This window comes from Chlorocebus sabaeus, chromosome 18, assembly GCF_047675955.1.
Source record: "Chlorocebus sabaeus isolate Y175 chromosome 18, mChlSab1.0.hap1, whole genome shotgun sequence".
In the NCBI taxonomy this organism is placed as follows: Eukaryota; Metazoa; Chordata; class Mammalia; order Primates; family Cercopithecidae; genus Chlorocebus; species Chlorocebus sabaeus.
In genome coordinates this window covers 12,954,663-12,978,323 of record NC_132921.1, presented here as the reverse complement: position 1 = coordinate 12,978,323, position 23,661 = coordinate 12,954,663, and the positions used below count along the sequence as shown (strand labels likewise).

The 23,661-nt window shown below is 37.9% G+C and overlaps 1 protein-coding gene across 1 annotated transcript in view; it reads right to left on the bottom strand.

Moving 5' to 3' along the window:
* The window catches only part of DSEL (dermatan sulfate epimerase like), a 290,760-nt gene that overhangs the window by 166,625 nt on the left and 100,474 nt on the right, over positions 1-23,661 (bottom strand). The window lies entirely within an intron of this gene.

Genomic DNA, 23,661 nt, shown 5'->3' with positions numbered 1-23,661 from the left:
AGTTGAAATAATCAATATATGTTTGGTGGCAATATATGGACCACACATTTCTTGGAATGGTAAAAAGTAGTGTGACTGTAAGTTCCTATATTACTGTTTCCAAAGGCTCCCATGTTTCTAGTCATTCACTAGTTTAATTAGTTTAATTAGGTTCTGTTGCCACTTGGTGAACTGATTGACAAGTGGTGGTCTGTCTCATTTTCATTATCATTTGTGGAAGATTTTGAAACTTGGCCTTCCATCTCAAATAATTCATTTGTTGAATTATTACTTTGATCAACCAACTAATGGCTTAGACATGTCTCTCAGGCATTTGTTTTTTATTCTTAAAACTTTCATAAGGTCAAGTTTTTTTTGTTTTTTTTTTTGTTTTTTTTTTTTTTTTTTTGAGACAGAGTCTCGCTCTGTCGCCCAGGCTGGAGTGCAGTGGTCGGATCTCAGCTCACTGCAAGCTCTGCCTCCCGGGTTCACACCATTCTCCTGCCTCAGCCTCCCAAGTAGCTGGGACTACAGGCGCCCGCCACCTCGCCCGGCTAGTTTTTTGTATTTTTTTTTTTTTTTAGTAGAGATGGGGTTTCACCGTGTTAGCCAGGATGGTCTCGATCTCCTGACCTCGTGATCCACCCGTCTCGGCCTCCCAAAGTGCTGGGATTACAGGCTTGAGCCACCACGCCCGGCCAAGGTCAAGTTTTAAAAAGTTAAATTACAGAAGATTTTCAAGAGATTGGTATAAAATGCTGAAACCAAATTGCTGATTTTGCCATTTGATCACCTATCAACTTAATTTTTGTAACAGATTTTTTTACCTGCTTTATAATAAGTTATAATCAAGTAATTTATACAAAATATTGATATTTTGTTCAGTATAGCTATTTGCATTAATTTAAGTTTGTTAAAATTGCATTGAAATATCATTTATCTTGATTTCTGAGTTTTTTGATGCCCCTAAAATTTGGTAGTCAAGGTGACCAGCTCATTTGCCTCACCCTATTCCCAGTTCTATCCTAAACAGCTATTTCTAGTGCAGAAACAATAGTTTTGAATTTGAAAAGACAGAAGCTTGATTGCTGCCAGAGAATTGCTTGATTTAGGCTGCAGGTGGTATAAATCAGTATTTGATGAAACCTAGGTTTAAATAGGAATGAGCAGAGTAATTGGCACCTAATTAACATCAGTGATAAGATGAAGCAGCAAGACTATCCTTGAGTGCGTAGAATCCCGGGGTTTTTATGAACTCGGCTGCTGTTTGTTTGTTTGCTTGCTTGCTTGCGTCTAATCTAAGTACTCTTGAATAAACCTTGACACACTTAATTTCTATTGATACACTGGCTTATTTGTCATATTCTAGTATTCTGTTTACCCAAATCCGTGATATTGTTTAGATGCAAATGTTTAATTAGAGGCATCTTCAGCTATTATCCTATTTATGTGAAGTAATTTTCACCACGCATATTATATTATGGTATTGTAGCTTCTATACCTCAAATTTGATTGACAAAATATACTCATTAGGATTTCTATTAGGCCGTTCTTGCAAGATAAATACCTGAGACTGGGTAATTTCTTTATAAAGAAGAGAGGTTCGATTGGCTCATGGTTCTGCAGGATGTACAAGCACGGTGCTGCTGGGTGTCCGGGCTGCTGGGCCTCAGGGAGCTTTGACTCATGGCGGAAGGTGAAGGGGAAGCAGGCACGTTACATGGCCAAAGCAGGAGCAAGAGAAGTGGGGGAGGTGCCACACACTTTTAAACACCCAGACCTCATGAGAATCCATCAGTATCACCAACGACAGCATCAAGAGGATGGCGCTAAAGCATTGGTGAGCAATCTACTCCCTTGATCCAGTCACCTCACCCCAGGTCCCACTCCAACACTGGAGACTAAAATGCAACAAGAGACTTAAAGGGGACACATACCCAAACTGTATCAGGATTGAAATCATGACGGATTTTTTCCTGTTGATATTATTGACCTCACCAAATTCTCATAATTCAGCATTTTTTTTTTTTTTCCATTTTCTCACATGGAATTTCTGAAGCAGCATCTCTGGGTCATGAATTTTTTTTTTCTTTGATATCAGTTCCTCTGTGAGTACCTAAAACTTTTCAAGGGATCTCACTTAACTTCTCAAGAGCTAAGCCAGATAAAACTACTTAAAATTGTAAATAGCAGAATTACTTAATACAAAAGTAGCATATGCTTAATTTAGGGAAAAAAAAAAATGTGCATAGCAGGCAACAGAAAGAGAAACTTCACTTCACACATATAATCTTCAAACCCAAGGAGAACAGTATTTAGATTTTAGTATTTTTTGTTTTACAAAAAAGGAATGGTAATTACATATTCCTGGTAACATAATTATTTTCCTAACACTTTATACAATAAACATTATAATAAATTATATTTCTTTAATTATTGAATATTTAATTTATCCATATCAATTATATATATATATATATATATATTTTACTCTTACAATAATACTACAAGAGCTAAACCTTTGTAAAATTGTTTCATATACATTTCCTAGGATAAGGTTTTAGAAATTTAGGAGTAGAACCATGTGCTTATTTTTAAAGGTTGTTTTTTGGTTTTGGTTTTTTTTTTTGAGATGGAGCCTCACTTTGTCACCCAGGCTGGTGTACAGTGGCGTGATCTCAGATCACCACAACCTCTGCCTCCCAGGTTCAAGCGATTCTCCTGCTTCAGCCTCCTGAGTGGCTGGGATTACAGAAGACCACCATCATACCCAGCAATTTTTTGTATTTTTAGTAGAGACAGGGTTTCACCATGTTGGCCAGGCTGGCCTTGAACTCCTGATCTCAGGTGATCTGCCAGCCTCAGCCTCCCAAAGTACTGGGATTACAGGCGTGAGCCACCACGCCTGGTCTCATTTTTAAAGCTTTTGATAAGATATTTCAAATTGTTTTTCCTTTATCTTTTTCATTATGTAAATTTGTGGGGTACAAGTGCAATTTTGTTACATGCATAGATCATGTAGTGGTGAAGTCAGAGCTTTTAGCATATCCATCACCCAAAGAATTCATATTGTACCCAACAATTTCTTATCGGGTTAAAGTTTGTATTAATTTACACAGTGTACACTAAGAGGAGGCCATTCTCCTCCACCCTTAATCAAAACTAAAAATTAACACTTATTTTTATTTTTGTTAACTAGATAGGTGAAATATTTTTAGTGATCGTGCTGTGCGCACTTATTTTATGACTTAGTAAACCGATCTTTTTTTTTTTTTTAATACACTCAGCGGCCATTTCTGTGACTTTATTGGAATATGCCTTTTCTGGTATGTTTACAGTTTCCTATTGGGAAGACATTTTCTTATCAGTTTTAAAAGTCTTAATGAATTATTTATATGAATTCTTTTGTATATGTTGCAATAATTTTTCAAGACTATATTTTCCTTTTTAAGTTTAGTGTCTTTCTTTTTGCAAGCTTGTTATCTTTTGCATGAGTCATATATATTGGTATTTTGTTTAGTTTCTACTTTCTGTTCTTAGGCTTACAAAAAAAAAAAAAAAGCCTTAAAAATTTCAGAAGTATGTAAGTTTACATTAGTGTCATTTGTTTCTGAGTTTATATTGAATCTCTTTGTTATTTCACTGATATTTTGAGATACAGTGCTTACTTTAATTCACACATTCATCTTAGTTATTCCAAAAATATATATTTCAACACTTAAACTTTGTCACCGTGTCCTAAAATTTTGCTTAGGTCTACAAGACAAAGAGGAAATAGCTTAGGCTCAGGGGTGCAACTAAATTCAAATCCCAGATGTTCTACTGTGGATACTTCAGCTTCTAAGTCTCAATTTCCTCACTGATAAAACTACAAAGGAACTACATATCTATTTATGAAGTTGAAATTATCAGTTAAAACAATACACCTAAAATGTTTAGCCCTGTTTGGATGTCTTATAATTCATCTGTGAGTATTATGATACCATCATTCCTATTAACTCTATAAATTTTGTTATAATGTATACGTCAATAATTCTAACATGTTTACTTTCCTGCATATACATAATCATGTTTAATTCATAATTTTTAGGGTGGCTTTATGTGTACAGAAAGAGTAAGCAGAAAGTACAAAGAGTTCCCATATACCACGGTCTCCACACTCACAACCTCCTGTGCAGACATCCCAAACCACATTTGTTGTAACATTTGTTACAATCCATGAACCTATATTTACCTGCATCATCACCCAGAGTCTATTATTTGCGTTAGGGTTCCACTCTTGATGTCGTACATTTTATGAGTTTGGACAAATCTCTGCCAACATGAATCCACAATGACGGTGCCATACAGAATAGTTTCACTGCTCTAAATATCTTCTACACTCGGCCTATTCATCCTGCCCTCCCTCAACCTCTGGCAACCCAGATCATTTCCTGTCTCCAGAGTTTTACCTTTTCCAGAATGCCATATAGTTAGACATATATACATTATCACATAGTATAAAGCCATTTCAGATTGGCTTCTTTCACTTAGTAATCTGCATTTAAGATTGCATCACCTCTTTATATGGCTTGATATCTGATTTCTTTTTAGTGCTGAGTAAGATTCCATTGTCTGGATGTACCACAGTTTATTCAGTCACCCAATGAAGGACACCTTGGTGGTGCCCTAGGTTAGGCAATTATAAATAAAGCTGCTACAAACATTCGTGTGCAGGTCTTCATGTGGACATAAGTTTTCAGTTCAGTTGGGTAAAACCCAAAGAGCACAACTGCTGGATCCTATAATAAGAATATGTCTAGTTTCATTCAAAAAATCCTGGGAAACTATCTTCCACAGTGGCTGTCCCTTTTTGTATTCCCACCAACGATGTAGGAAAGCCTATTGCCAGCATTTAGTGTTCTCAGTGTTTGGGATTTTGGCCAATTTGATAATCGTACAATTTTTTATTTAAAATTATTTTTGAGATTTTTAAATAATTGCATTACTTTTATATATCATCTCGAGACTAACCTAGATGCATATTATGTTAAATTATATCATCCAACAACATATTTTTCTCCATTTATTCAAGCCTCATGTTAAGTTTATTTTAGGTGGTTTTATATTTGTTCCTAGGATAAACGAAATGCTTTCTTCTGCTTCATTCTTCTATTAAGTTTTGAAGAATTTGGAGGAAAATTGTGTTTAGTTATTAACTTATTTACAACTGATGACTAAATTTTCTTCGGTTCTTATATTGCATTATTTCTTCCAGTAAGCAATTATTTCATTGGGCAAAATGATTATTTTTATTCTTTATTTCAACATCTATTATCTTGATTAATTGCATTATTTCTACTTCTAGAACAGTATTGAATAATAATGGAAGTAATGTCTTCATCATTTTGCTGTTAAGTATTATATGGTAGATTTTCTAATAAGAGTATTTAATTGCTTGTATTATTATTTTTTAAAAAGTTCTGTACCACAGTCTGGCAAAATGTTCACTTAAGTCTTTCTCCATTTAATCTACCAATTTTAGTCCCAGTGGATGCCTCCCCACACCCTAACCTCAATGTCTATCATAGATTCCATTGTATTGAAGTTCTAGTATTTCAGGAATATATATTGTTTCTTATCCTCTCTATCAAAATTATTGCATTATAGCAAAGTCTACCTCATCTTGTGCCCCTAATATGCCACCCTCACCACACCCCTGTGATTCTAAGTCCAGTTTCAAATTGCTGAAGTTTGGGAATGTCAACCCTTCTTGGAAACTAAATAACATATTTTGGCATTTTAGCATTCAATAAGTACTGTTGAATTGATAAGAATTAATCATATTGTAATACAATAATTTACAGATAGAATATGGAATTTTTCCACATGTGCTATGGCTCTAGTCCTTAGAGTTTTGTTCTGCAGTGGAGTCAAGGAGTCAGATTCTGATCCTTTTCGTCAGTAACTAAATATAACAGGCTTAAGTTAATCACTTGATTCTAAACTTCTCATTTTCCTCTTCTCTGAAGTGAGTGAGTGAACCACATGAGAGTTAAGGTTGTTTCTTGTCTGAAAATTGTGGTCCGAGCATGTTCGTTTTTAACCACAGTACAGCACAAGTCCTGAGCATTGCCCTTTCCTCACCAATTCACTCCTTCTCTGTGGCATGAAATATGAACCGTGTCTCAAGTCTGCTGCTCCACTACCTGAAACAGACATTTCTATGCTGATTTGGAGATGCTTAAAATGTGTAGCACATAAGAGCTCATATCGTAGAATATGTCAATTTATTGCTGTAAGTGAATAATTTATTAAAATTTTCTGTTTTACTTTCTAAATTAGAGAGTAGTATGTGCAGTAGATATTTGAAAATTTTACTCTAAGGAGTCAGATGCCTGAAAATCTGCATCTCCAGGAGAAAAGTAATCTTCAGGCTATGGCTTTTCTAGCATTTACCCCAAAGCCAATGGGGAAATCTATCTGGAGGAAAGTTGTTTCAGAGCAGTATGAAGGGATTCAAATACGTGCTAAAAGTTCCAACGTTGTTTAACCATGGTGGCACCAAATTATGTATTAGTATAAGTGGAAAATAAAACCATACCTGAGGTTTACTTGTAACAATCATCTTTAAAAATATTTTTAATTTTCCATTTTGAGACTTTTAATGTGTGGTAAATAATGAAGGCATTGATGTCTATTAACCACATGAATGGACCTGTATTTCTAATCAGGCTTGAATTTTGAAGTAATTGTCTACTGTATTTAACTTTCTTTTAAGATAATGGTAATTTGCTCACATGAGAAGTTAATAAGGACAAAAAGGAGGAAAAAATGCTGTTACAATAAGAAACAACTAGAATATGTCATTAACATCAATATTGCAATTTATAGCTGCATAAGTTACTTTTTAAAAATATGCTGTGAATTTTCTAAACATTACTGTGACCTTGAATTATTTTAAAATATTCTTGAGTATGATGTTGCAAGATATTGTGTTTTCCTTTTTGTGTTCCCTTTCAGATAGTAACAGTACAGTGTGACAGCTTTTTTATTTCTTTCTAGTCTGGAGAGATTCCTTCCAACTACCAAGCACCTGTCCCCTTCATCCGTCTTACAAATAAAAACCTTTGGTTCCAGTAATCAGCCACCTAAAGAGCATGTCACTGTCACTCTGTCTGCCAGGCACAGTCCAGCCCTACCAATCACTGTTATAGAGCAGAATGGGAAGCCACATCAACAGGGTGATGCAGACAGTATTCCTACCAGCTGTCACTAAATCTGCTTGTGTTTTACTTTGTAACTTAAGGGCAATAGTAGTCTCTAGCCTCTAAAGAAGAACAACAGGCAAAGGTGAAAAACATTTTCTTCATGAATTTCTTTTGTAATTCACTTGGATTACAAAACTATGGATTTCTAAAGCTTCATCCAGTAAAGAGATTCTCTGGGTAAAAGAACAACTGAAACATGAACACACCGCACATGCAGAATTCAACATCAAGGTGGTTACCAAGCAACTGAGAACCATCAGCAACACTTAGTTTTTATAAACCTCCAGTGACTACAGTGGGCCACTACTCTCTGCCATGACACAGCAACAGGATTTTGTTGTTATTGATTTGTGGATATTGTTTCTTTAGGGCAGCAACAGTAGCAGTAGATATTCTACATTAGTGAGTTAGAATGTATGTTATTTGGAATAAAGTAACAGGTCTTATGTTTGGAAGTAAAAATGTAATCAGTAAAATAATTATTTCAGAGTCTGAAATGAACAGCCAAAAAGTGCACTTCTATCTGATTTCGTGTGACTCTTGGATTCTGAAATTATCTCAACTCTGAATAATATTTTGAATTAGCCATGCTATTTAACAAGCTTTACAGAGTGAAAATTATTGGCATGGTTAAAATTCTTAAGTCGAAAGTCTCTGGTGGTAAATGACAGTATATTACATTAGTCAAGAGGTACTCATAGGGAACAAAGTATTTCCTGAAAAGCATAATTTAATGTCAGCATTGGGATGAATATGAGCATCACTCTAGGTCCTTGTGTGGTTTGTGCTAATGAGAGAAGAAGGCTATCTAGATAAGTGAGGTGGGAGAATGTACAGCCCCATCCTGGGAGGAGGTGATCAAAAGTGGGGATGTAGAAAATAGTCATGGCAACCAGGGGGATGGTCCCATGGGCATAGCTAAGAGATGCAAACCCTCTTCATGATGATTAAAAACGTGGAAAGTCTGTAAAATCTCAATATGCTTGATGTGAGTGATTTTTGTAGCTGTTATTGAAGCTGATTAAAGTCTGAGCTTCATATTGGGTCACTGTAGTTACAGACAATAAAATGACATCCCCAAAAACTAAGAAGCAGAGGCCAGAACATAACACAACGGAGGCTAAGTTCTAATATAATAAACAAGTTGGGGTAAGAAAAGTGCTCTATGTAGATTGGGATGGTTATGGAATGGTTCCATTCACATGTCATTCAAGATAACCTGCAGCTGCGTATGTAACTGACCAATGGCCTCCACTGAAGGCTGAAGCCCGGGTTGCTCCCAGCCAAAGACTCACCAAGCAGGATTACTACTAGCATTGGCCTACTCCTGTCCAACCTGGGACCCTTCCAACAGACAACCTTGCTCAGGTATTCCCCAAAGTCTGGGGACAAAAAAACTTTCTGAAAACTGTCTTTCAAATGTATATGCTGTAAAAAGTATGTGATATAAACAAATCCATCCAATTCTGCTTTAATGCCCCCAGTAAAATCTGCTTGGCTAAAACAATTTTAGTAAGAGAGCCTTGCAAAGCAAGGTAATTATAGGATATTCATCAATGTTAGGCTCTTGTTTTCCTTATAAGAAATACAGATTTATTCATATAATATCAGGCCATTCAAAGGATAACAGGGAGGACCAAAAGTTTAGGAAATTTGTGGTAATGTAAACACCTGGTTTCACAGAGTCTAATGTGTGTGAAAAACAGGAATGAAAAAGGTTCAAAGGTTCAACAGAGTTTCACAATTCTGTTCTCTAATTTTCCTTACATCAGATTTTCTCTCTCCTCTCCTGCTTTTCTCTGTCTCCTCTCTCTCTCTCTCTCTCTCTCTCTCACACACACACACACAAATAATACTTCTAAATACTTCCGCATGTTTTGTCTGCATATTCTTTTGTATTTTCTTTCTTGTTTTACTGCCATCAATAGATTCAAACTTTCTTTGTGTTTCTCATTTTATACATTTTGAAAGGAAGAGTCTAATTGGATTTGTGAATAGTTATCATTATGGTAGACAGTTATTTTGAAATCAGGATCATTTTACAACTTTGTGTCCCAAGACATGATAGTCAATGGTAAATAAAGAATATGGCCCACTAAGACTCTAACCTCCACAGAGAATTCTAAGTGTGGCAGATGACCTTAAATTAAATGAGAAATTTGGAAATACATGATACCTTTATTGAGAAGGAATGGGCATTGCTCAGTAATGTACTGAAGTGACAGGAATGAGCCAATTATGCAAGATAGAGGTATCTTCTGGAGCAAAGGGTAGCCATGCTTACTGACCAGAATAATAAAAATAACATCTCCCCTTGGCACAAAGCACAGTCAAGCTTAATCACCATTATAAAAAGTTCAGGGCTCTTGTTCTGTAACATAATCCAATGTGTATGTGATGTGTCACCTAGCCCTCTTCATGTTACCCTATGGGAATTGCAGCTCTGAGATCTGGCATGATAAAAGCCAATACTGTGGATTTGACTGTTGGTGTGAGTCATAAAATCCTTTGTCTCTGACTCAGGAATCTCTTGTCTTCTGCTTTCATGGAACTGCCGCAGGCTAATGTGTTAGCTTACATGTAAGGAAAAAAATCTCTGTCCTTTCATAATTCTGAACAGTTCTGGTGATAAAGATGAGTTGCTGAGAGCAACATGGATTTTTGAAAAAGGAAGGATGAGGATCTCATGAGTTGATTGACATGATATGAGGAAAGTCCATAAGAATTAATAAACATATTGACTAAACTACATGGTCAACCAAGTAATATATCATCCTTCTGTCAGTGATTGGAGGTATGGTTGCAGGTTGAACCTACCAAGAAGTAGGTTCAGAGACAAATGCCTGAACGTTGCCTGATCTGCTGCTAACTCCCTTTCAGGGGTTCAGTCAACCTTGCATCTATCCATTTTAACAACCAGTACTAAGATTTGTCCTGGGAGGCAAAAAGTTTCCAACTCCTTTCAGAAAAAAAAAAATAGTTAAACACCTGAGCACCTATACTGAGAGAGAATAGATGGAAACTTGTAGCCTATGGGCATAACACAAATACATCATTAGATCAGTTGTGAGGTGAGAGAGTGAGCAGCTTCACCCTTGTTATGCTTCCATAACACTGGCAACAGCTGGGCAGTCTTACAGCTCAGTCACTCCTGCAGTCTATGATGCCAACCTTTGACCTTTTTCTAAAAAAAATCTGAGTTGTTTTTGTCTGTTTGTTTTTAAGTGAGTCCTGGAAACTATATGTAAACTTTAGCTTTCTCAAGAAGATTTCTCAGAAACAGATTAACTCCCATGTAAAGTCATTGATGATGCACTGAGTAGTGTACTGGCATTCAGTGCCCTAGATGGTGTTTACAATGCAGATGAAGGTGGACCATTGGCAAATGAAATACGAAACCCCAAAAATATAGATAAATATTTGCAGTCAACCTGATTACTTGGGGAAACTTCCCTTGTACTTAAATTGAAACCAAGCATGAATTTATGAGATATCATCAAGCTAATGGAGAGCAAATGCCTCAGATTAGGGTGGGCTCCCCCAAGAACTTGGTGAGAGCCAAGCTCACAGTTGCCAGAAAGAGCAAACCCTGTAATCCTAGAAGGAAAGCACTATGTCTTTGGCTGAGACAGCTGGGTAAAGAGACTCCTGAGGGGTAAACACACAATGTCTAGAATGATGACATTGCCACCTACCTCCCCATTATATATATATCTTTGGGTGCAACAACATTTGGGTGAATATTGTCTGATTGAACTGCAAGCAGACACCTCGCTACTAATAAATGAAAGTAAATCCATGTAGCTTACCAGACAGAGATGCTCTCTCCTTCTCTGCCCTTAACCCCTTCCTCCTTCTTCATTCCTACCTCAGCAACTTAAAGGGGCTAGATGATTAAAAATGGATCTAAGGTCTCACTGTGCCAACTAGGAACTAAAGGTCATGTACTTCTGTCCCCTGAGCTGGGGTATCTAAGAGGAGGGAATAACTGAAACCTTTATGGCTTTGTTGGTTCCACATGTACAAGTCATCATTTTACTTGGTGTCATTGGGGCTGAAATTACATGCATCCAGTTTACTAGAGCTGGCAGTCTTCACAATGAGGATGGAACCCAATATGACCTTTTGGGTGCAACTCTTCAGGCTGATTCAATGTAGTTTTTGCTTCTATATGTAAGTATATAGTAGGAATTGAAGTATTATGGGCTTCTACTTCTGCATCTCATAGTTTGGATAAAAGAATAGATTTTGTATTATATAATCATTCTATTACATAATATTGGGGAAACCAGCCCCCAATATTTCAACGTAAGTTCTTTCTATTTTTCCTAAGTGTCAGCCAGTCTGAGAAATAAAGAGAAAGAGTACAAAGAGAGTAATTTTACAGCTGGGCCTCTGGGGGTGGCATCACATATTGGTAGGTCTGTGTTGTCCACCTGAGTTGCAAAACCAGTACGTTTTTATTAAGGACTTTAGAAGAGAAGGGGGTGTATGAACAGGGAGTAGGTCCCAAAGATCACATGCTTTAAAGGGCAATAAAGATCACAAGGCAAAGGGCAAAGGAAAGATCACAAAGCAAAGGGCAAAATTAGAATTACTGATGAGGGTCTATGGTCAGCTGTGCACATATTGTCTTGATAAACATCTTAAACAATAGAAAACAGGGTTTAAGAGCAGAGACCTGGATTGGCCTCAGATTTACCAGGGTGGGATGTTTTCCCCACCCTAATAAGCCTGATGGTACTGCAGGAGACCAGAGTGTATTTCAGTCCTTATCTCAACCACATAAGATAGACACTCCCAGAGTGGCCATTTATAGACCTCCTCCCAGGAATGCATTCCTTCCCTAGGGTAATAATTATTAATATTCCTTGCTGGGAAAAGAATTCAGCAATATCTCTCCTACTTGCACATCCATTTATAGGCTCTCTGCAAGAAGAAAAATATAGCTCTATTCTGCCTGACCCTGCAGGCAGTCAGACCCTTGGTTGTCTTCCCTTGTTCCCTAAAATCACTGTTATTGTGTTCTTTTTCAAGGTGCACTGATTTCATATTGTCCAAACCCACAAGTTTTACAATCAATTTGTTCAGTTAACGCAATCATCACAGGGTCCTGAGGTGACATATATCCTCAATTTATGAAGATGAAAGGATTAAGAGATTAAAGTAAGACAGGCATAAGAAATTATAAAAGTATTAATTTGTAGAACTGATAAATGGCCATATTAAAATGAAATCTTCACAATTTATTTCAAAGATTGCAATAAAGTCAGGCATAAGAAATTACAAAAGTATTAATTTTGGGAACTGATATATTTCCATATTAAAATGAAATGTTCACAATTTATGTTCCTCTGCCATTACCTCCATTCAGGGTCCTTGACTTCCCACAACAATTTTATGCTAATAAAAGCCATTTGTCCAGGAAAGCTCTCCCTTTCCTGATGAATGATACAGATATAGATGTAGATATATTCTCCAACCTAATAGAAAATAAAATAGTTTTCATTTATTTGAAAAAGGAAAAAATATTCATATGTTCCCCAACCCAATAAAATATCAATCTCAAAATGGAAATGGAACAATAAAAGTTAGATTAACTTAAAGATTTTTGTTAGCTAGATGAGTGGCCTTCCTTTTTCAATACCTAAATATGTCTTTTTCAAAAACAAAACTAAAAGGCAATCCCTTGAATCTGTTGTTTGACAAAAGTCTTCAGATTTTCTGCTGATTCATAATAGAGTGAATTAGGTTGTCAAAAGACAGCTGGTAGATCAATAAATATTCAATAACTATAAGGAAAAGGGAGGGCTAGGCTAGTGGGGAATAATTTATTTAGGTAGCTGTTATGCTGGCGGAGCTCATGATCACTCTGCAAAGGTGGCATCACTTACTGCAGTAAGCCATTCCTTACACATTACTGGGTTTTGGTGTCTTTCCTCAGTGCTCCCATATGCCTTGTTTACAAATTTACTATTCTTCATTATGATGACATTTCTCCTTAAACAAACAGTAAGTTTCTTAAAAGCAGGGATTTTATCTTATTATTCTTTGCCACATACCAAGCTTAACACAGCAAGTTACTCATTTTATTTTCTATACAAATAAATAAATGAAGATGTTAGGAGAAATGCATCCTAAACCACCTTGGAAAAAAAATCCTTTGCCAAAATTGTTGAACTACTACTTCCCTTATCGTCTGTTAAATCAGTATCAGATGGGTCCTTATATATAGAAAATACTTCATATATATGTTAATACAGAAAAACAGCGGCATCCCGAAAAGATATCATCACTAAGCTTGGCTTTTTTTTTTTTTTTTAAGTAAATGTAATAAAAATTCAATAGGTTTGCTTGGATTTGCCTTCATGAAATAAGCAAAACTGCTTAGCTGTCAGTAAAAATGATGTTCAGCAAGTCTTTGTAGACCACATGCTTGAACCTTTCCTTGTTACATTTTGAAGCAGAAAGCTTGCTCCTTGTCACCTTCAATTTGACATTTTACAGGAACTAGAAACACAAGTCAGGTAGAGAAACATGTTACATACTGTTTTTTCCCTTGTAGCTGACCACCAATAATCTTAAATGTCAACAATGTCAGATTTCAATTTTGTTGTCCACTGAATCACCACACTGTGGATTGAAAAACTGATCTCTACCCCTTTTATTATTCTAAATGTTTCCTATGTGGTGATTAAAAGAAAAAGAAAAACATTTGACTTGCTTGGCAGATGGTTTTATGTTACTTCTGTTTAAATATAATACTTTAAACATCTTATTGAATCAGGCAAAAGGAATGGAGCATTTGCCTGCTTCATAAAGTATGTTTAAACTAAGAAGGAAATCAGCTCTCCCGACTGGATTGGATTGCAGGCAATTATTTACCTTTTTTTTTTTTTTTTTGGTAACGTGCCTACTATGTGAAGTATATTATACGAACTGTGGGTTAGTTACACAAATGAATGACACAAATATCTGTTTTGACAGATTTTAATTAACTATATTCATAAAAAAATAAGAACTTCTTTTCCAAACATGTTGATGTGTTTACTGTGGGAGCATATTGTTATTTATGAGTTCATTATATTTTATTTTTTATTTATTTATATATTTTTTGGGACAGAGTCTCACGCTGATGCCCAGGCTGTAGTACAGTGGTGTGGTCTGGCTCACTGCAGCCTCCGCCTGCTGGATTCAAGCAATTTGCCTGCCTCAGCCTCCTGAGTAGCTGGGATTACAGGTACTGGCACCACGCCTGGCTAATTTTTGGATTTTTAGCAGAGACGGGGTTTCACCATGTTGGCAAGGCTGGTCTTGGACTCCTGACCTCAGGTGATCTGCCCAACTCAGCCTCCCAAAGTGCTGGCATTACAGGCATGAGCCACCATGCCCGGCGATTAGTTCATTTTAAAAATACAAGATATCATTTTTTATGCATTTAATTTGCAAGCCTTACCTTAATCATATGTTCTACCAAATCTTTACTAACATCAACAACATTTGTATTCAATAATTTACATCCATTTTTGGGTATAAATGTTCACATTTTATATCCAGTAACCGAAATGCATGATCAGATTTAGCTATGATGGAATGTCTGTTAAGTCATTGGACCAGGCATGGGAAATCTTCTAGAGAGAGATGTTTGTGACCTAAGCCCCCTACCCAGAAATTGTGCCTTTAAGTTGCTGCAGAATCACCAGATAGCAGTAGAATCCTGAAAGAGAGAATTCCACAGAAATATAAAGAAAACAAGAAATATAGCTTCATTTATAAAAATAGAAATCTTGTAATGAAAATAGTAATTAATTAGAAGAACAGAGAGATTAATGAATTTGGGAACCAAACTACTATATTACAAAGTTAATTGGTATTAAAATAGTAAAATGTTGTAAAAGTGTTTCATTTGTCTAAGTATTCCATACACATGTATCGAACACATAATGGGTTTTCAGTCACCTCTTTAGGCGCTGGGGAGAGCGAACAACAAGGCAGAGATGACTCCTGTCCACATAAGCTTACATTTCAGGGTGCGTGGGAGGGTCTGGCTGTGTGTGTGTGTGTGTGTGTGTGTGTGTGTGTGTGTGTGTATGGGGGTGAGGGGCGTTCACTTATTTTTAATTACTGAAATAATTAGTAATTGTAATTAATGCTGCAAAGGAAATGAACAGAGTACTTGATGAAGCATAGCAGTGAGGGCTCTCATCTATGTGCATGATGTTCAATCTGAGTCCTGAAAAAAGGAAAAGGATGATCAAATAAAGGGCAATGAAAGCACATCCCACCAACAGCGTTTTCACCGAGCAGGAAGCAACAGGCCACGTGCTGGTATATATATATACTATTTCTTGTGTGTGTATATAGTGTGTGTGTATGTGTGTGTGTATATATATACTGTATGTGTGTGTACATATATATATACACACAATTTTTGTACACACACACTATTTTTTGTATTTTTTTTAAGATGGAGTCTCACTCTCACCCAGGCTGGAGTGCAGTGGCACCACCTCTTGACTCACTGCAACCTCTGACTCCCAGGTTCAAGCGATTCTCCTGCCTCAGCTTTGGAGTAGCTGGGACTATAGACATGCACCACCATGCCCAGTTAATTTTTTTTTTTTTTTTTTTTTGAGACGGAGTCTCGCTCTGTCGCCCAGGCTGGAGTACAGTGGCCGGATCTCAGCTCACTGCAAGCTCCGCCTCCCGGGTTTACGCCATTCTCCTGCCTCAGCCTCCCGAGTAGCTGGGACTACAGGTGCCCACCACCTCGCCCGGCTAGTTTTTTGTATTTTTTAGTAGAGACGGGGTTTCACCGTGTTAGCCAGGGTGGTCTCAGTCTCCTGACCTCGTGATCCGCCCGTCTTGGCCTCCCAAAGTGCTGGGATTACAGGGTTGAGCCACCGCCCCCGGCCCATGCCCAGTTAATTTTTATATTTTTAGGAGAGATGGGGTTTCGCCATGTTGGCCAGGCTGGTCTCAAACTCCCGGCCTCAAGTGATCCACCCGCCACAGTCTCCCAAAATATTGGGATTACAGACGTGTGCCACTGTGCTTGGCCAATATTCTGCTATTTAATAAGAGAGACACCTGCTTTTCAAGAATCTCAATGCTTCACATTACAAGATGACTCCTAACTAATCTAGGCCATTAGACTGTTTTTTAATGAAGAAGGCAAAAAGTAATTTCACAACTGACAGTAGAGGGGATAAAAATGTTTTGTTGAGGCAGGAGAATCGCTTGAACCCGGGAGGTGGAGGACGCAGTTGCACCTGGGTGTCAGAGCAAGATTCTGCCTAAAAAAAAAAAAAAAAAAAAAAAAAAGTTTAGAAGTGGATACAGCGTTCCTGGTGTCCTTGCGTTCTGGAAATGCATAACTAGCCTATGCCCATAGTGAAGCGCTCTTCTGTCACCAGTAATCTCAAAGTCCACAGATGTCATCTGTGGGATTCCATCAAGGATGAGCTCCTCCTTATCACTTAAAATAGCCATATCTCTAGGTCACTGCTATCATACTACCCAACCTGATGGTTAGCACACAAAATACAGCAATTACCATACAGAAGCCTCTCTCTAAATTAACATTTTCCTTTGCCCCTGATAATTTATTGACTGTCATGCACAGCTTTGTATTTCTCTAGAATAAGTGTTAGGGCATCTGTACATTGAAACTCCCTTATATTTTTTTGCACTGTAGCAATCAAGCATCGATTGATAACTAGATAAGGAACGTGGTACTTTGGCACAGAAGTACTAAAAGCAGTGTCAAGGCCTAAATACATTTGAGGTTAAGAATAAATACCATTTGAGGTTAAGAATAAAGTTTTAGACACTCTTTTACTACTACATAACAATACCAAAATAAGAAAATTTAACCAAGAATTAAGGGGAAAAGAAATAAAAGGAAAATATATGTTAATTTATGAGATAAAAGTGTTTACAATCAACTTAGAACAAATCACAAAAAGTAATTGTCACTGGTATCACTGCCTTGTCACCCATGTGCATGTTTCCATGGAAATGCCATTTATAAAGTTCATCTATCAGCATTTTTCAAGGCACTATCTTGTTCTGTGAGCCCTTAGAGAGATCAAGGTGGCACTAACATAATTAACTGTAAGAGCTATTTCACAGAGCATCTAGGGATATAGGTGTCAGTATCCTAGGTGTGCCATTTATCCCTGAGTTTATGAATAGAGACGTCACCATCGTGGAGGAAAAAAATGCGTGTGTGTGTGTATGTAAGAACACATTGCACACACACATGCACATATATGTGTGGGTGGGTATATTTTTCCCAAAACAATCTATGTATTGATCACATTAAACATTTTTTATTTCCATGATTTATGTAAAGAATTTGCTGCTTATTAATTTTTTTAAAAAAGGAAGGAACTAGTGGCACCAACTACCCAGATTTTTAATTTTACACCCTTGATTCTAGTTTCAGGTGTTATATTTTAAGTTTTTGATAAGATGCTAATAACATCTTTAGGACCAAGGCTTTGGTGGTTATTCAAAATGAAAAAAAAAAAAAAAAAACAAATGCTTTAGTTAGTGCTCACAGTCTCATACAAACAAGCAGAGTGTTCACGGCAGCAAATGTCACTCTATGTCATCAGCATTCCATCCACATATGGGATCATCCCTCCATCCCGCCCCAGTGCTATTTTCAGAAGCACAGGCTAAACCTTGTTGTCAAATATTTTTACAACAAGAACAGGATGTATCAGTTCACATTGACTTATTTACTCCTAAAATTTCCATTTTAGACACCAGACACAAATTAGCTCAACTGTATTTTCTACACTAGGAAGATAAAGTTTAATGACACTGAGAACAAAACAATTTGTGATTAGCTTCTGAATAATTTGTACGAGGCTATAACTATTTTCCATTATAATAACTAAAACTAACGCTCAGATTCTATTTTGTTTTTTGTTTTGTTTTTTTGTTTTTTTTTTGAGACAGAGTCTGGCTCTGTCGCCCAGGCTGGAGTGCAGTGGCCAGATCTCAGCTCACTGCAAGCTCTGCCTCCCGGGTTGCCATTCTTCTGTCTCAGCCTCCCGAGTAGCTGGGACTACAGGCGCCCGCCACCTTGCCCGGCTAGTTTTTTGTATTTTTTAGTAGAGACGGGGTTTCACCGCGTTAGCCAGGATGGTCTCGATCTCCTGGCCTCGTGATCCACCCGTCTCGGCCTCCCAAAGTGCTAGGATTACAGGCTTGAGCCACCGCGCCCAGCCTCAGATTCTATTTTGTTCTCCTTTTTGTACTTATCAGAATGAGACAATACAAACTGAACTTTAAGAAATTCTCAATGTGTCATTTATTAATTTGGAATTAAAAACAATTTAAAGACAATGTGGTCAACTTAAAGAAAAAATAGTGGGAAGAGGTGGGTACCTGGTATTTTTTGAAATAATGATGATATAGTTACATCACTAAAAGAAGAATGCTCACCAGGTAGGTAACAGCAAGGCCAGGAATGAAGAAATTAGTCTATTTTCTGAACAATAAGCAATTAATTCCTTAAGAATGCCACCATCCAAAGAAATCAGATGTATATTCCTCAATTACAAAGCTAATCATACAAATTTCAGAAAGACAATCTGATTAACATTTCTAACAAAAGTAAAAGCAATGTGAAAAAGGAATCATGAAGAAAAACCAAGGTGTTAACCACGGTGAAAGTAAAAAATGAAACAAACTGATGTTTAACCAATGCCTTAATTCCTTGTTACATGCCATGAAACTTTTAAAACAGGGGTATCCTCAAGTTTAAGGGTTTAAATTTAATGTGAATCATGTCCCTTTTGTATATCTTTTAAATTAAGTTACAAATTTTCAAAAGATTATGAAGTGAGAAAAAAGAAAGCTATTTATTCACACCCAGTTTATTTTGTTTTAAAAAATATATATAACAATACTCACAATAGTAGATGGGATCCAATAGCAGATAAGATTATGGACATCAAAATTCAAGAATTTATGCCCCATTATCAAAAGCTGTGAAGGGTTTGTGGTGGTAATCTACTTGCAAGCTAACAAGTCAGCCTGCTAAAGTTTCAAGGCTGCTGATCAAAGACATGGGACCACCGGGTCGGAGGTAAAGCCTAGTTTAATATAGCAGAAGCAGTAGCCAGAATATCAGCATTTGCACTATTTCCCTGAATTCAGTTCCACGGAGTAAAGCAAATAGGTTCACATGATATCCTCGCCACCCAGTGAGTTGTGTCACAGCACAAGAACCCTACATTTAGAGAATCCAAATCTTATAATCAGCAAAAAGCATGTCTGATCTTTGTTCTGGAGGGGAACATTATTACACTGGACAGCAAATAAGCCTGTCCTTTACTCTTCAGGGAAAGGCTATCTCTATTTTCCCAAGGCTGTTTGCTACACAAAGATGATTAAAAGGTAATCCAGAACAAAGGCAGTCAGTACTTCTTTTTGCAGGACTACAGTTACTTGAGACACCCATGGAGAATGGTCTCCCAACATTCATTTCCTAAAACTTCTTCAGTCTTGAAAGTGGTGTGTCAGGAGTTAGTGGGTTCTTGGTCTCACTGACTTTAAGAACGAAGCCACTGACCCTGGCGATAAGTGTTACAGTTCTTAAAGATGGTGTGTCCGGAGTTTTTTTCCTTCAGACGTTCAGATGTGTCTGGAGCTTCTTTCTGGTAGGTTTGTGGTCTCACTGTTCACGACTGAAGCTGCAGATCTTCCCAGTGAGTGTTACAGCTCATAAATTCAACGTTGACCCAGCGTGAGCAGCAGTAGAATTTATTGAAAAGAATAAAAGAACAAAGCTACCACAGTGTGGAAGCGGACCCCAACGGGTTGCCGCTGCTGGCTCCAGCAGCCTGCTTTTATTCTCTTATCTGACCCCACCCACATCCTGCTGATTGGTCCATTTTACAGAGAGCTGATTGGTCCGTTTTGACAGAGTGCTGATTGGTGCATTTACAATCCTTGAGCTAGACACAGAGTGCTAGACTGAAAAGTTCTCCAAGTCCCCACTAGGTTAGCAGAGTACCAATTGGTGTATTTACCAAATGGTAAATACCTTGAGCTAGACACAGAGCACTGACTGGTGGATTTATAAACCCTGAGCTAGACACAGAGTGCTGATTGGTGCATTTACAATCCCTTAGCTAGACATAAAAGTTACCCACCTCTCTACCAGACTCAGGAGCCTAGCTGGCCTCACCCAGTGGCTCCCATACCACTGGGGATGCAGGCAGAGTTGCCTGCCAGTCGTGTGCCCTGCACCCTTACTCCTTGGCCCTTGGGTGGTTGATAGGACCGGGCGTCACGGAGCAGTGGGCAGCGTGGGTAGGGGAGGCTTGGGCCCTGTGGGAGCCCACAGGGCAGGGGCGGTCATGGCGGGCTGCAGGTCCTGAGCCCTGCCCCGCTGGGAGGCATTTGAGGTTCAGCGAGAAATCGAGTGCAGTGCTGGCCCCCCGGCACCCTCTGCAGTTGCTGGCCCGGGTGCTAAGCCTCTCACTGCCCTGGGCTGGTGCCGGCAGGTCACTCCCTGTGCAGGGCCTGCCCGCCGAGCCCACGCCCGTGCCGGCCGGAACTCGCGCTGGACTGTGAGGGCCGTGCTCAGCCCCGGTTCCTGCCCCCGCCTCTCCCTCCACACCTCTCTGGAAGCAGAGGGAGCCGACTTCCACCTAGGCCAGCCCAGATAGGGGCTTCCACAGTGCGGTGGCGGGCTGAAGGGCTCCTCAAGCACCACCAGAGTGGACTCCGAGGCTGAGGAGGCACTGAGAGTGAGGACTGCTAGCACATTGTCACCCTTCAGTGTGCTCTTCCTTTCTCCTCTCTATTCCTATAGCATCCTATACATATCCTAATCAAGTAACTCTTACACACACTGTTGCAATTTCCTATTCCTATGATGTTAAACAAAAATTATAGGAGGCCATTATTTGCACTCAGTCCTTACACTAGGCCCTGCCAGAGCTTACCAAAGCAAAATGGAGTTACTCATGCTAAATGCCACATAATCAGAGATTATAAGGAAGCAGACCCTGAAACATCAGCTTTCCTTAAAAACAGGAGATTACAGTCAATCTGAGTGAGCATAATAAAGAAGCCCCCTCTGCTTTAATTCTTACAAAAAAGTAACCTAAAGTTATCTAACGTCACCAATTAGGGGGTTTTTATTACTATTATTCTGTTTACTTGTTTCTACCTTACAAAACCCACTGCTCTGCTATTGCCCAGTGGAAGCTTTCACTGTATTTTGTAAAAGCCAATTAGATCTGTAACTAAATGTGTTGTAATTTGTCCTTTGACGTTGGTTAAAAACAACTATCACTATCACTACAACTATCACTTGTATCTATCTTTGTTATTTTCAGCAAATATTCTAATATAAAGTAACCCCTGCAAATATTTTTGTGTGAATTAATAAAATAATGATTGATGGGGTAATATTTGGCAGAAAAGCAAAATAAAACAAAACAGTGCCTACACAAACTGGCATTATCCACAAGCAAAAAGGGAATCACTTTTTAAAAGGAAATCTAGGTTACTAATAGAAATTTAAACTATAAATTGTGGATAGTGTCAATAAGTATATTTTTAGTAGATAGTCTTCAGTGATAAAATACAACCACCATTTTCAATCTCTTTTGATTACAAATATATTAGAAAAGTCTATGTCCAAAGATGCAAAAGCCTTCAAAGGCAGCATTCAACTTCAAAGCAGCACACAATGCACTCATAGAGGGTGGCTTCTTTAAGGGTTTTTCCAGTCTTGCTTGAGTTTTTGTAATATAAAACCAGTCTTTTAAAGTTAGTGCATAAAAAGACAAAGTCTCAGAAAAGAATATAGGCTTTGAAATGCCCCCTCAAAAGTATCATAATGCTATGCTAGTGAAGTACAAAACAGAACCTTCCTGAAAAACTTCTTAAATAAAAAAATGATTTTAAAAACTTTGGTGAAAAATTTCAGTAACATCATTTATTCTTTCTTCCTTTTAGTTTTTAAATACCACAGCAGAAATAGCAAGGCTATTGACACCAGCAAGTTTCTATACTGCAAGACTTTGTCAGAAGTAGCCAATCAAAGTACTCGAAAATCCAAGAGACTTCAGCATATGCCCCAGAGTGAAACAGCAAGCAGGGCCACGTGTTTATAAATAAAAGTTGCCATTAGCGTATTAGTACAACGATAGATTAATTTCATTTCCTATGGTTAAACATATCCATCTCTGCAATATTATATTTCCTTATCAATGGCATTTGTCTAAATATTGTACTAGTTATAGCCAAAGATAGAACAATGGCTTAGGGTATGGGGAGCTTATTTTCAAGTATCAATTGTTATTGGAATGTATAAAAATTGTGCATAATTGAAGTAATTGTCACCACAAAACTGCACTAACATACAACACAGAAAATGGAAGACAGTAAATTTGTGAACATTCCCATGCAAATGTACAAAAGTGGTTAGCGAGGACATCCTTGATTTGCTCACAATACACTCATTCCTTTCACCAACCGTTGAGTTTGTACATATTTCTCTGATTGGAAGGAACTACAGAGGAAGTTTTACTTTTTACTTTCCAGTTTGGTATTAAAGAGAGAAAACTAACAGAAATCAAGCAACTCAAAACAACCATACACACACACACACACACACACACACACACACTCACAAAGATATTTTGTTCATCATGTGTATTGATGTGCCTGTTTTCAGTCAATCCACAGGAAGGGCTAAGGAGAGTAACATCTGGGCTACATTAAATGAACAATTGTATTGTTCAAAGAACTCAAGTTTAGGCTGAGTACAGTGGCTCACGCCTGTAATCCTAGCACTTTGGGAGGACAAGGTGGGTGGTTCATGAGGTCAGGAGTTTGAGACAAGCACGACCAATATGGTGAAACCTTGTCTCCACTAAAAATACAAGAATTAGCTGGGTGTGGTGGTGCGCACCTGTAATCCCAGCTACTCAGCAGGCTGAGACAGGAAAATCACTTGAACCAGGGTGGTGGAAGGTTGCACTGAGCCGGGATCTTTCACACCACTGCACTCCAGCCTGGGCAACAGAGTAAAACTCCATCTCAAAAAAAAAAAAAAAAAGAACTCAAGTTTAAGTTTTAATTTGTACTAAAATAACCCGAGGAGTCTAAGTCCAAAAGCCAAAAGGATGTAACTGCAGAATAAATCTCTGCTCCCACAGACATGCTTGTCTCTAGATCAGTATGAGACACCAGGCCTGACTTCTTCAATATCCCTGTCTCAACTGTTATCCAAATATCTTATCCAGTGGCTTTTCCAGAGTCTCCACCAGTTTGTCCTCATATTCACAAGGCATTCTCTTGCGTTTAACCTATAGCATTCTCTGGTTCTATAACTCCTTTCATTGTCCTCTCACCACTTCCCAATAACTATCCTTTAAAGCAAATTCAGCCA